General features: G+C 43.6%; 1 protein-coding gene across 6 annotated transcripts in view; it reads left to right on the top strand.

Annotated features, from left to right (window-relative positions):
- The window catches only part of LOC309336967 (uncharacterized protein), a 34,261-nt gene extending 21,752 nt beyond the window's left edge, over nt 1-12,509 (top strand). The window contains exons 1-4 of one of the 6 annotated variants that reach the window (XR_014154085.1): nt 7,520-7,575; nt 7,714-8,464; nt 10,815-10,928; nt 12,354-12,509. The gene's annotated coding sequence lies outside the window, so the exon portion shown is untranslated. The other 5 variants (XR_014154083.1, XR_014154084.1, XR_014154086.1 and 2 more) reach the window with 5 other exon arrangements.
- Nucleotides 12,510-14,995: the final 2,486 nt, after the last annotated feature.

The following is a 14,995-nucleotide window of genomic DNA, read 5'->3' as shown; positions in this document are numbered from 1 at the left end:
TCCTTGTTTGATTATATAAGATACCCAATGCGTGTAATCAGCTGCCCAGGAGGACTCCCCTGCCTGAGTGCCCCGTTCCTGCCACTCACCACCTGCCCAGGGCAGGGCCTGGCAGGCCTCATAAGGACAGCTGAGGCTGCTGCTGTCGCTCCCCAGGAGAACTCAGAACAACACAGAGTTCTTTTTATTTTCATTTTTTAAATAATTTTTTTATTGATTTTCCAACACAAATTATAAACAAAACAACACACACAGAAAAACAAACAAAAGCATATAAACATGTATAATTTCAAAACTTCTTTTTCATAAACCTTGTTTCCCAGACTTCCCCTTACCTCCCCTTTTCTGCATCCCTGTTTTAAACTTTTTTTCCAACAACCCCTCGCGCCAATCAATTAATAACATTTTCTTATATTAGTTTCATTTTCATACTTAATCAGTTACAGCTGTAATTCTATATTTTCCTTTCCCTTGACATTTTAACCCTCATTAATCTTACAGCAGTTCTTAAGATATACTTTGAATTTCTTCCAGTCTTCTTCCACCGTCTCTTTTTCTTGGTCACGGATTCTGCCGGTCATCTCGGCCAGTCCCATATAGTCAATCACCTTCGTCTGCCATTCTTCCAACGTTGGTAGTTCTTGTGTCTTCCAATACTTTGCTAAAAGAATCCTTGCTGCTGTGGTAGCGTACATAAAAAACGTTCTGTCCTTCCTTGACACCAACTGGCCGACCATGCCCAGGAGAAATGCCTCTGGTTTCTTGTGAAAAGTACATTGAAGTACCTTCTTAATTTCATTATAAATCATTTCCCAGAAGGCCTTAATCCTTGGGCAAGTCCACCAAAGGTGGTAAAAGGTACCTTCAGTCGCATTACATTTCCAGCATTTGTTGTTGGGCAAATGATAAATTTTTGCAAGCTTGACCGGGGTCATGTACCACCTTTAAATCATTTTCATAATATTTTCTCTTAAGGCATTACATGCCGTGAATTTTATACCGGTGGTCCATAACTGTTCCCAGTCAGCAAACATAATGTCATGACCAAAGTCTTGTGCCCACTTAATCATAGCTGATTTAACTGTCTCATCTAATGTATTCCACTTCAACAGCAAGTTGTACATTCTTGATAGATTCTTGGTATTGGGTTCTAACAATTCTGTTTCTAGTTTTGATCTCTCCAACTGGAAGCCAATTTTCCTGTCTTGTTTAAACACCTCCATTATTTGATAATAATGAAGCCAATCTCTTACTTTAGACTTCAATTTCTCGAAACTCTGTAATTTAATTTTCCCACTATCTTGCTCTAAAATTTCATCATATCTTGGCCATTTAGATTTCATATTAAGTTTTTTCACCTCCTTAGCTTCCATTGGTGACAACCACCTAGGAGTTTTATTCTCCAGCAAATCCTTATATCGAATCCAAACATTATATAATGCTTTCCTAACAATATGGTTTTTGAATCCTTTATGAATTTTTACCTTGTCATACCATATATATGCATGCCAACCAAATCTATTGTCAAACCCTTCCAAATCCAAAATATCCGTGTTCTCAAGAAGTAGCCAGTCTTTCAACCAGCAGAAAACTGCCGATTCATAGTAAAGTCTTAAGTCCGGCAAGGCAAAGCCCCCTCTGTCTTTTGCATCAGTTAATATCTTAAATTTTATTCTGGGCTTTTTGCCCTGCCAGACAAATTTAGATATATCTTTCTGCCGCTTCTTGAAACAGTCCATTCTGTCTACAACCTGTAAAGTCTGAAACAAAAATAGCATTCTAGGCAATACATTCATCTTGATAACAGCAATTCGGCCTAACAAGGAAAGTTTCAAATTTGACCATATTTCTAGATCTTTCTTTACTTCTGTCCAACATTTGTCATAGTTATCTTTAAATAGATTCACATTCTTAGATGTCATGTTAATCCCCAAATATTTCACTTTCTTAGCCACCATTAATCCAGTCTCACTTTGGAACCTCTCTTTTTCTGCAGTTGTTAAATTTTTCTCCAAGACTTTAGTTTTTTGCTTATTCAGCTTAAATCCTGCTACCTGACCAAAAGTTTGAATTAATTCTAAAACTCTTTTCGTACTAGTGTCTGTCTCTTGTAAAGTCAATACTAAATCATCTGCGAAAGCCCTCAGTTTATATTGTTTATCTCCGACCTGGATTCCTTTAACCAGCTGGTCCCCCCTAATCATATTTAACAAAACCTCCAAGACAGATATAAAAAGTAGTGGGGATATTGGGCACCCCTGTCGTGTCCCGTTTTCTATAGAAAGTTCTTCAGTAACCACATTATTTACAATTAACTTTGCTTTTTGTTCAGAGTATATTGCACCTATACCATTTTCAAAACCTTGACTTACCCCCATCCCATGGAGATTCTTCTTCATAAAACTCCAAGAAATATTGTCAAAGGCTTTCTCCGCGTCCACAAATATTAATACTGCCTTTGTGTTAATGTTAACTTCTAACAATTCCATAATGTCTATTATGTTTCTCACATTGTCTGACAAATGTCTCCCTGGGAGAAAGCCTGCTTGGTCCTTATGAATCTCTTCCACCAGCACCTTCTTCAGTCTTTGTCAGCAAATATTTTATAATCCACATTAAGTAATGATATAGGGCGGTAGTTCTTAATCTGGTTCTTTTCAGTCTCAGTTTTTGGTATAAGCGTAATAAATGCTTCTTTCCACGATTCGGGTGCCTTTTTCCCTTCTAAAATTTCATTGCAGACCTCCTTCAGTGGTTGTACTAGCCATTCCTTCAAAGCTTTATAATATCTGGAAGTCAATCCATCTGGTCCTGGAGATTTTCCCAATTGCATATTTTGAATGGCACCCTCTATTACTTGCTCTGTTATTTTCTCATTCAAAACCATTGTACTTTGTTGTGAAATTTTTTGTAATCCATATTTCTTAAGAAAGTCATCTATTTCTCCTTCTTTCTCCGGCCCTCGTGCATACAGTCTTCTGAAATAACTCTGAAAACAATTACTAATCTCATTTGGTTTATAAATATTCTTTCCTTCCACCTCCAAATTTGTAACTGTGTTCAATTTTTGTCTCTTCTTCAATTGCCATGCTAGGAGTTTCCCACATTTATCTGCTGATTCAAATGTCCTTTGTCTCATTTGCTTAATTTTCCATTCTATCTCTTGATTCATCAGTTCCATATACTGCATCTGGTAAAACTTAATTTCTCTCAAAATCTCATGAGACTTTGGTTTTGACCTCAGTTTCTTTTCTCCTTCTTTTATCTTTTCCAAAATCTTATCTTTCTTCTCCTTTTGTTTCTTCCTCTTTAAAGAATTCTGTTGTATTAGGAAACCTCGCATCACGGCCTTACTTGCGTCCCAAATTACTCTTTTCTCCACCTCTGTCTTCAGATTTATCTCAAAGTAGTCTTTCAAAGTTTTTTGGGCCTTTTTGAAGATCTCATCATCTCTAAATAGGGTGTCATTCATTCTCCATCTGAAGGAACCAGCTGTTGTCAATTTCATCTCCATCTTTAAGGCATTATGGTTGGAGCAAGTCTTTGGGCAGATTTCTACTTTTTTATCTTTGGAGCCATCCCACTAGTAACCCATATTTGGTCAATTCTTGTCCATGTCATTTTTGCTTTGGAGAAGAAGGTTCCCTCTCTCTCAAGAGGGTTCCTTGTTCTCCAAATATCGATCAAGTCCATATTTTCAGTCATTTCAAAGAAAGTCTTTGGTAATCTCCCGTCTTTAGAGACCACCTGTCTTTGTGCTTTATCCATGTTTGTAGAAACCACGCCGTTCATATCTCCCATCATAATTACATTGTAGTCCAAATAGTCCATTAGAGTCTCATGCAACTTCTTAAAAAATTCTGCCTTCCCTTCATTTGGTGCATAAATTCCAACTGTCAGAAATTTTTCCCCTTGGACCTGTATTTCAACTGCCAGGAATCTTCCTTGTTCATCTTTAAAAATCAACTTTGGGGCCAGCTTTTCCTTTGCATAGATCACCACTCCTCTTTTCTTTACTTTATCTGATGAAATGAATTCCTGTCCTAATCTTTTATTTATAAGCAATTTTCTATGTGCCCTAGTCACGTGGGTTTCTTGTAAACAGATCAAGTCCAATTGTTCTCTTTTCAAAATATGAAAAACCTCACGTCTTTTTCTGGGAAGGTTCAGTCCATTACAGTTCCAACTTAGAAGTTGCAGAGCCATCTTGTTAATTAGTTGGTTACTCCTCCAGCTGCACCCTGCAGCTGTTCTTCCTCTGTCGGTGGTTTAAGTCCAAATGTTAAATTCAGGATATCTGCTTCTGATATCTGTTCCACCACTCCCTTCTGAAGGTCCTCCTCGTTTCTTTCCAAGAATTGTTCTTTATCTTGCACTGTTCTTATTTTTACTTTCTTTCCTTTATAGTTAAAGGACAAACCTTGTGGAAACTCCCACCTGAAAGGTAAATTGTTCTTTTTCAGCAGGTAAACCAAGTTCTTATAATGGGTTCTTGCCTCCAGAATGTATTTAGGGATCTCCTTGTAAATTTGAACGTAAGCGTCTTCAATCTCTAAAGTTCTTTGATAATGTAGATTTAATATTTTATCTCTTTCCTCTTTAGATCTTAAGGTTATCAGGCAGTCCCTTGGTATCTTGCCTCCTGCCCATTCTGAAGGCAGCTGTTATCTTAAATTCTTCTTCCTCCAGGTTTACCTGCCAGAATTCCGAAAACTCTTTCGTAAGGAAGTCCACCAAGTGGTCCTTTTCACTTTCAGGGACTAGTCTCAATCTCAAATTTCTCTCCCTCCTCTGTAATTCCCACAAAGACATGGTCACCTCATGTTCATTCAGCTTTTTACATACTGGTATTAATTTTTCCTGAGTAGTTTCTGCAGTAATTTTAGCTTCTTCCGCAATTTTTCGAGTTGTAGAACTTTCTTCAATCAATTTATTTATACTCTCTGTATTAGATGTAATGCTTTTAGTGTTCAAGTCTAATTTTGTTGAGAGTTCTGTCAGCTGACAGAACACAGAGTTCTTTTTAAAATACGTTAAAATTTTCTTTTTTACCTTTAAAATTATTTCTGGCATGGGGGATGAACGTTTAGTCGTGTTTGGAAATTGGTCTAATTTTGGTATGTTTGTAACTTTTACTGTTTGGGGTTTTTATTGTTTTACTGGTGTTTTTTTTTAATAGGTTTTATTTTGTTCTTAAGGGGAGGAGGTCAGGGCTGCCTGGGAGTGGGTCCCAGCCATCAAAATGGCTGGGGCAAGTTCCACAGGGAGGGATGCACTGGGACAACCGATCTTGGTGATCACGGGTAGAAGGAGGAGTTACGCTAAGACCAGACCATGTCATTACCGAGGAGGCAGGTTTAGTCGTTGTCTGAGGACTATCCCTGCCTCCGGGGCTGGTATAGACCGGACATATAGTGGAATCAGCAAGGGATACCCACATGACCTGAAGGTGCTGCTGTGCAATGCCAGGTCAATTATTCATAAGACCACTGCCACCAATGACTTGATCATGGATGGAGGACTTGACTTAGCATGTGTAACAGAGACATGGTTGGATGAAGCAGATGGGCCTGTCCTTGCTGCTGCTGCTTGTCCACCTGGCTTCTCTTACGCACAGCAACCCAGGTCATGTGGGTGGGGAGGGGGGGTTGCAGTGATTTTTAGGAAGTCATTAGCCTGCACCAGGCGTCCTGTTGGGAAGGCTCAGTTCTCTGAGTGCATGTTCTGGAAGTTGGGCAATAGGGGCAGTACAGGATTCCTTTTAGTGTACTGACTTCCCCGCTGCACCAAGGATTCCCTGCCCGAGCTGCTTCAGTTTGTGATGAATGTTCTCTGGGAAACACCTAGTTTGGTTGTCCTAGGGGATTTTAACATCCACGCCAACACGACCTTACAAGGGGCTGCTCGGGACTTCGTGGAAACTATGGCCTCCATGGGGCTGTCCCTGAATAAGTTTGGCCCAGCTCATAGCCTTTGACCATGTTGGTGATCTGACACTAATAAAAACGAAGCGAAAGAAGTGCAATGGTCAGATCACTTCCTGGTGCAACTGGACTTCTCCGTGACCCTTCCCCTCTGCAGGGGGGTGGGACCAATTTGGATGGTCCGCCCCCGCCACTTAATGGATCTAAATGGTTTCCAGAGAGTGGTAGGGGATGCTTTATCCCATGTTGATGGCCTTTTAGCTGATTCCCTTGTGGCCCAATGTAATGTGGAGTTAACCAGGGCTATTGACTGTTTGGCTCTGAAGCGCCCTCTCCGATTGCATGGAGCCCGGGCAGCCCCGTGGTTTTCCACCGGTCTAAGGGCAATGAAACAATCACTGAGATGGCTAGAGTGCCGGTGGCGGATGACTCATTCTGCATCTGACCGCACATGGGTTACAGCTCAATGTGGAGCCTACCAAGTGGCGATAGTGACGGTGAAGAAGACCACCGCCTCTATTGCATCTGCAGAAAACAGACTTACAGAAGACTACAGACTTATAGAAAACAGACTTATAGAAACTACCAGACTTATAGAAGGCATCTGAAGGCAGCCCTGTTTAGGGAAACTTTTAATGTTTGACGGTCTATTGTATTTTAATATTTTGTTGGAAGCCGCCCTGAGTGGCTGGGGAAACCCACACAGATGGGTGGGGTATAAATAATAAATTATTGTGATTATTACTGAAAGTCAGATATTTGTTGTCTGGTTTGAGAAATCTATGACAAAGTTGTGAGATCTGCAGTTGCTGCCCCCAGACTGAGAAAGTTCATTGAGGAAAACATGGTGGACTGTAAATATTTAATTGGGAATGAAATCTAAAAACTTATTTGTGTGTGTGTGTGTGTGTGTGTGTGTGTGTAATATAGGCTGATACTGTATTTTAAAGCTGTACAGTGGTACCTGTGATAGTTCAGAACTTAAATGGTTAAGTGTTCTGAGTGAGTGCGTCACCCGCTGACATCAGCTTTCGAAGGAAGGAGGAGCTACCACTTTCCTCTTTGTCTCTGAGGGAGAAAGACGTGGCTTTTGCTATGGCCGCAAGCAGTGACGGATTGTTTTGCTGAAATGCTCTAATAAATAACTGTTTATGGACACAAGTGTTCGTTGTGTTACATGAGACTAGCGACAGTTTTTCACCGCTGTGCTCTGCTCTGCTAAAGCCGTGACTGAAGAGACAGCAGGATTTAGTGCGCAGCTCAAGAAGTGTGCCGGACGCTGTAGAGTCTGATTGGCGATCGTAAAGCAATCAGAGGTCACGGCTAATCGATCACGTCCAAGGATCGATTTCCGCATAGTACCTCGGGTTAAAAACTTAATTCGTTCTTGGAGTCTGTTCTTAATCTGAAACTGTTCTTAACCTGAAGCACCACTTTAGCTAATGGGGCCTCCCGCTGCCGCCGCGCCGCAATTTCTGTTCTCATCCTGAAGCAAAGTTCTTAACCCAAGGTACTATTTCTGGGTTAGCGGAGTCTGTAACCTGTAGCATCTGTAACCCGAGGTACCACTGTATTTATGTATATATTGCATATGGCCATAATGGTTCAGTCAACAATAAACATGTACAGCTTGTAGGCTTTTGCAGATACAGTTACATTCAGATAGATGCAGTGTATAGGCAAAAGTCAGTAACAACAAAATAGTATTTCTCATGCCTTAACATGTTAGAAGCTGATTGTTTACTGCCGCAAAATGCTGCATTTGGCTGTGTACCCCCAAACACCAGAGGAGCTATGACATTTGTGTAGCAATAATAATAATAATAATTTATACACCGCCCATCTGGCTGGGCCTCCTCAGCCACTCTGGGTGCCTCCCAACAGAATATTAAAAGCACGATAAAACATCCAATGTTAAAAACTTCCTTAAACTTGGCTCCTTCAGCTGTCTTCTAAAATTCAGATAGTTGTTTATTTCCTTGACATCTGATGGGAGGCCATTCCACAGGGCAGGTGCTACTACCAAGAAGGCCCTCTGCCTGGTTCCCTGTATCCTCGTAAGGGAACCACCAGGAGGCCCTCGGAGCTGGACCTCAGTGTCTGGGCTGAATGATGGGGGTGGAGACGCTTCTTCAGGTATACTGGGCTGAGGCCATTTAGGGCTTTCAAGGTCAGCACCAACACTTGGAATTGTGCTCGGAAATGTACTGGGAGCCAATGTAGGTCTTTCAGGACAGGTGTTATGTGGTCTCAGTGGCCACTCCCAACTATATTTTGGTGCGTGCGGAAAAAATCATGTGACACGAGCCCTACCTGTGTGCACAATAAATATTTTTTTTTATTCCGTTACCTAGTTTTATTTTGATCTCCGGTCAGGACCTCCTTCATGAATTTCCACATCTTGTGTGCTATTCTAAGCCAGGAAACCAAGGTCCCTCGTGGGGGTTTGTTTCCCTCTGTACACACACCGTTTTAGAGGCACACTTTGAAAGGACTCAGTTGGATCCGAAATAGCCAATCCAAACTCAAGATGCGGTCAGGTATTCTGTCATTTGAAAATATTTAAAGCACTCATCTTTTTACAGCCACTGGACCTCTCTTCTCAGCTGATTTCACAAAATAGGTGCATCTTTATTTTATTTTTTTCCTAATTCTGATTTCAACCAGGATCTGTGAAACAATTGCAGTTCCTTGCCTCTTAATGCCGCCTGCCTTTTAGAATTTATAACCATGGCAACCCCCCTTTGTAAGCCGCCTTGGCTCTCTGCCTTGGAAAAAGGCGGGATATAAATAAGTAGAATACTAAAGGTGAGGATAAAGCTGCTCTTGAACTCGGATCTTGCTTGGAGCACCTGCGGGGGGGGGGGCGGGGATTCTGTCCTGGGGGCGCCGCTGGCCTGATCCTGCAGCCGGGTTCCCCCCCCCCCCCCCTGCTTCAGAGCCGGAGACCAGCCGGGCGCCCCTCCTTCCTCTCTGCCCGGAGCAGCCAAGAGGCTCCTGCCCCGCGGCTCCGCAAGGGTTAACTGCGGCGACAGAGCTTTGATTCCTAGAGAGGGAGGTAAGACTGGCGAGAGAGGAGGCGCTTCCGCTTCCTGTTCGGCTTCCCCGGGTTGATGCTGTCCTCCCTGGAGGCGGGTAACTGGGGGGAGGGGGCCGACCCGGGGGCGGAACTGGGGGGCGAGAGGGAGGGCGCCGCGTCCCTCCTGGGGGGGGGACTCAGGGGCGGCGGGGAAAGGTGGTCCTCTCCTGGGAGGGGAAGCGGGAGGCCGAAGCGACGCTGCTCGCTGGCCTTCGCCGGCCTCTGGCCTCATCCTGCGGCCTTTTCTCCCGCTCCTCTGTCCAGAGAAAGCAGAAGGAGCGCCCAGCAAAGGCCGCAGGGCAGGGAAGGGGGAGGAATGGCAGGGGGTAAACAGGGAGCCAGGAGAGTCTCCTGCCAGCCAGGGAGGAGCAGGAGGAACAATTATTATTATTATTATTATTATTATTATTATTATTATATTCATTCATACCCCGCCCATTTAGCTGGGCTTCCCCAGCCACTGGGTGGCTCCCAACAGAAAATTAAAAGCAGAATAAAAGATCAAACATTAAAAGCTTTCCTCAACAGGGCTGTCTTCAGATGTCTTATGAAAGTCAGATAGTTGTTTATTTCCTTGACATCTGATGGGAGGGCTTTCCAGTACGTTTCCGAGTACGTTTCCGAGCACAATTCAAAGTGTTGGTGCTGACCTTTAAAGCCCTAAATGGCCTCGGTCCAGTATATCTGAAGGAGCGTCTCCTCCCCCATCGTTCTGCCCGGACACTGAGGTCCAGCTCCAAGGGCTTTCTGGTGGTTCCCTCCCTGCGAGAGGCCAAGTTGCCAAGTGGCCAAGTCCGAGGGCCTTCTTCTTAGTTGTTTATTTCCTTGACATCTGATGGGAGGGCTTTCCACAGGGCGGGTGCCACTACCTAGAAGGCCCTCTGCCTAGTTCCCTGTAACCTCAATTCTCGCAGGGAGGGAACCGCCAGAATGCCCTTGGAGCTGGGCCTCAGTGTCAGGACTGAGCGATGGGGCGGAGATGCTCCTTCAGGTATACATGCTGAGACCATTTAGGGATTTAAAGGTCAGCACCAACACTTTGAATTTTGCTCGGAAACATACTGGGAGCTAATGTAGGTCTTTCAGGTCTTAGTTGGCTGCTGCTCCCAGTTACGAGTCTAGCTGCTGCATTCTGGATTTGATCTAGTTTCCGGGTCACCTTCAAAGGTAGCGCCCCAGAGTGCAGAAGGAGCTGCATGCTCTATGGCAGGAGAGGATCCTCCTCGGTTAAGACTCTTTAGCATTTTATTGTATCGAAGGCCATAGGTCCACTGCAAATTAAACCATGAGAAAAAACTTTTCCTCTGCAAAATGTATGAACTAAACATATATCATTAAAAAAGGTGGGCCCCTGGGGATATAACTGGCCATCTGCAGCTGTAGTAATTTTATCTTATGTTCAAGATTTCTAAACACCTGATCCAAAAGGTCTCTCAAGTGGCGCAGTGATCCAATGGTAGCTAGAACACAACTAAAACCCACAAACCAATTTAGAAACCAGTATGCATAAAGCCATCATTGAAAAAAACCATCCCTCTCCACTTCCCATTTTGCCTGCTGGGCAGCATGTTTGGTCTTCAAACACCTGAGGAAGGGGAGGAAGGAGGGAGTATGGGGTGGGAGAAAACACCCATTTCACCCAGTCTTAAATTTAGTTATCCAGATTTTCACGTCTTATTAAAAAACAAATAAACACTAAAGGTCAAATCTCCAGTTGCCCCATCTATCATCGGAGGGGGAGCTGAGGGGAGATGGTTTCCACACCTTGCCTTGGAGTGTCTATAAAGAAGGGAATTGTTCTGTCCTTCCAGGGATTAGTGAGCTTTGACAGGTGTCCTTGCATTTCGCTGACGACAACTGGGCCCTACGGAGAGCTCTGTACAAGGACGTCATGGTGGAGGTTCGTGAGATGGTGACCTCTCAGGGTAAGGATCCTTTTCGCCTTCATTAATAGTTATAATAGGTATGGGTTCCTCAGTGGCTCGGAGTGCCTTCCTTTTGTTTGTTTTTCTCCCAAGTTAAAGGCCAGAAGCCTGGCTGAGAATAAATATTCTTGCTTCTCTGCTACAATTAGCCAGTGATGGCTTCTGGGTTGCCTCCCTGGGGGAGAGCATTCATTAGGTGGGGAGCCAGCACTGAAAGACGCATTCCGTATTGCCTCTCTTTGCACCTCAGTTGGAGAGGGCACTGTGAGAAGGACCTCTGATGATGAGCGCAGGCTCTAGGTGGATTCATGAGAAGCAGCCATTGAGCTACATAAGTCAAAATCAGCACCTTGAACTGAAGACAGCAACCCAGAAAAGGTTTTATGTGCTCAGAGCATCTTGCACCGGTCAGCACTCTGTAGTTTCTGAACGGTCTTCTAAAGCAGCCTGAAGTATAATGCATTGTGGCAATCTAGCGTGGAGAATGGTAAAAAAAGCATACTAACAATCTTCTGTGTGGGGGATCCTAATTTGTAGAATACTTGAGTATCTTGTTATTGTTATTGGTTTCTATTGATGTATTGGTTTGTTTGTTGCATATATAGAATATTCTGTTTCTTAATATTTGAGGTTTGATTGCATTTTTATATATGCTGCAAGCCACCCAGAGAGGCTTGGGAAACCCAGCCAAACGCTTGGGATATAAATAAAATAAATGCTACTATTGTTATTATTCATTTTGGTTTTTCAACAAGCTCTGCAGATCTAGGCTTTTCAAGCTTCTCTGAGTTGCAGTGCTGTATTATCAATGCTCAGGGGTGGCCTCACGTCTGGCCCACAATGGGGGCTCAAAATCCATAAGGAGCGTACCCCTGCAAGTTGGGTGGGGTGGTCCCCCCTCACCCCACGAGACCTCCAAGGGGTGCAGACGCCTCCCCCCACTCACTGGCAAAGAGCCTTTTCAGATCCTGACAAAGCTGAGTGGTGGAATGTCTGCCCTCTTGTGGACTTGCCCTTGTTGGGGGAGGATCCTTTTCTGGACTTGGCTGGAGGGGAGAGGACTCACAGAGCTTTGCTGCCCATCCCACTTCGCCCCTGGAGGCCGGGGAGACTAGCAGCAAAGCTGAGCCCCTTTGAGGGTGACACCTGAGACAGCCGCCTCATACAGGCCCATAGACAGGCAGGCTCTGTTGATGTTATTGCCTGCTGGTTTAAATTGTGTTATTTATGGCTTGGTTAATCTTAGGACTGCTCACCAGAACTTTTCTGATACAAATAACCCTTGATTAAATGGTGATATTTTATTAAAACCAGGTATCACACCATTTGTTTTCATGTAAAATGCCTTTAACATAGTGCCAGGCCTTGAGTTTTGATAAGGAAACAGCTGTATCAACCTTTATTTTAAAATTTTTATTCCATCAGGAGATGTTTGGGGGGTCCTGGATGAGGAGGAGCCATCAGAAGTCTGGCCAGAAAGAGGTGAGGAGCAAGAGAAGGAAAGGAAGTTGGGGGTTCAAGATGGAGCCAACAAACAAGAGGGGAGAGAAACAGTGAAGCCAAGGGATGAACACAGTGTTTCCCAAGAAGATGAAAATCAACTTAACAGGGTGGAGAAAAAACATGAATGTACTGTGTGCGGAAAGAGATTCTGTAGTCGCTCAGCCCTTACTATGCATCAAAGAATACACTCAGGTGAAAAACCTTATGAATGCATGGAGTGTGGAAAGAGATTCAGAAGCAGTAGCCACCTTAATGTGCATCAGAGAACTCATACAGGGGAGAAACCTTATGAATGCATGGAGTGTGGAAAGGGCTTCAAATCCAGTAGCCAACTTAATGTACATCAGATAATTCATACAGGGGAGAAACCTTATGAATGCATGGAGTGTGGAAAGAGCTTCAGATACAGTGGCCACCTTAATGTGCATCAAAGAAGTCATACAGGGGAGAAACCTTATGAATGCATGGAGTGTGGAAAGAGCTTCAGTGCCAGAAGCATCCTTATTAGACATCAAAGAACTCATACAGGGGAGAAACCTTATGAATGCATGGAGTGTGGAAAGGGCTTCAAATTCAGTAGCCAACGTAATGTGCATCAGAGAACTCATACAGGGGAGAAACCTTATGAATGCATGGAGTGTGGAAAGAGCTTCAGAGACAGAGGCCAGCTTAATGTGCATCAGAGAACTCATACAGGGGAGAAACCTTATGAATGCATGGAGTGTGGAAAGGGCTTCAAATCCAGTAGCCAACTTAATGTGCATCAAAGAACTCATACAGGGGAGAAACCTTATGAATGCATGGAGTGTGGAAAGAGCTTCAGTGCCAGAAGCATCCTTATTAGACATCAAAGAACTCATACAGGGGAGAAACCTTATGAATGCATGGAGTATGGAAAGAGCTTCAGTGCCAGAAGCATCCTTATTAGACATCAAAGAACTCATACAGGGGAGAAACCTTATGAATGCATGGAGTATGGAAAGAGCTTCAGTGCCAGAAGCATCCTTATTAGACATCAAAGAACTCATACAGGGGAGAAACCTTATGAATGCATGGAGTGTGGAAAGAGATTCAGAAACAGTAGCGAACTTAATGTGCATCAGAGAACTCATACAGGGGAGAAACCTTATGAATGCATGGAGTGTGGAAAGGGCTTCAAATCCAGTAGCCAACTTAATGTGCATCAGATAACTCATACAGGGGAGAAACCTTATGAATGCATGGAGTGTGGAAAGGGCTTCAAATCCAGTAGCCAACTTAATGTGCATCAAAGAACTCATACAGGGGAGAAACCTTATGAATGCATGGAGTGTGGAAAGGGCTTCAAATCCAGTAGCCAACTTAATGTGCATCAAAGAACTCATACAGGGGAGAAACCTTATGAATGCATGGAGTGTGGAAAGAGATTCAGAAACAGTGGCCAACTTAATATGCATCAGATAATGCATACAGGGGAGAAGCCTTATGAATGCATGGAGTGTGGAAAGAGATTCAGAAACAGTAGCCACCTTAATGTGCATCAAAGAACTCATACAGGGGAGAAACCTTATAAATGCTGGGAATGTGGAAAGAGTTTCTTTGACAGTAGTACCCTTACTAAACATCAAAGAACTCACACAGGCGAAAAACCATATACATGCATGGAGTGTGGAAAGAGCTTCAATCAGAGTGCCTCCCTTAATGTGCATCGACGACTTCATACAGGTGAAAAACCTTATAAATGCATGGAGTGTGGAAAGAGCTTCAGTGACTATAGTACCTTTACTAAACATCAAAGAACTCACAGGGGAGAAACTTTATAAATGCATGGGGTGTGGAAAGAGCTTCAGTCACAGCAGGTCCCTTAACATGCACCATAGAATTCACACAGGGGAGAAGCCATATAAGTGCATTGAGTGTGGAGAAAGCTTCAAGTGCAATTCTCACCTTAAATGACATCAGACAGGGAACAAACCGCATGAACGCCTGGAGTGTGGAAAGAGGTTTGGTCACGGTAGCCTCCTTACTTTGCATCAAAGAACTCATACGGGGGGCAAACCGTATAAATGCTTGGAATGTAGAAAAAGTGTCAGTGACTCTAGCTCCCTTCATGCACATAGGAGAATTCACACAGGGGACAAACCATATAAATGTTTGCAGTGTGGAAAGAGCTACCGCCGCAGTAATCACCTTTCTCGACACCGGATAACTCATTCAGGAGACTAACCCTATGAAAGCTGACGTGTGGAAAGAGCTTCCGTTACAGTGGTAAAAGCTGTTCTCCAATTGGAGCGCTCGCAGACCAGTGTTTCCTAATAGGGAGTTAGTAGCTCACTCTTTGACGATGTGCAATTCTTCACCTTCATCCATGCACGAGGGCTTTTCCAGTACAGCAAGGAAGCAGCTTAAGGACCAAATACTTTACTGTCGCAAAGGTTCAGGCTCAGTAAAACAGTTTTGGGAGTATGTATATCCATCTGTCTAGTGATAAGTCGCCAGTAGCCAGGTGCAAACTGTGTCTGGCGCCTGGCTAATTTTGAACACTGCCCCACATTGGTATTTAATTAAAATAAGACACGAACTTG

The sequence above is a fragment of the Podarcis erhardii genome (genome assembly GCF_964252035.2).
Source record: "Podarcis erhardii genome assembly, chromosome: 2".
Classification (NCBI taxonomy): Eukaryota; Metazoa; Chordata; class Lepidosauria; order Squamata; family Lacertidae; genus Podarcis; species Podarcis erhardii.
Note: the sequence above shows the minus strand (reverse complement) of the source record. Positions and strands in the feature narration are given on the sequence as shown.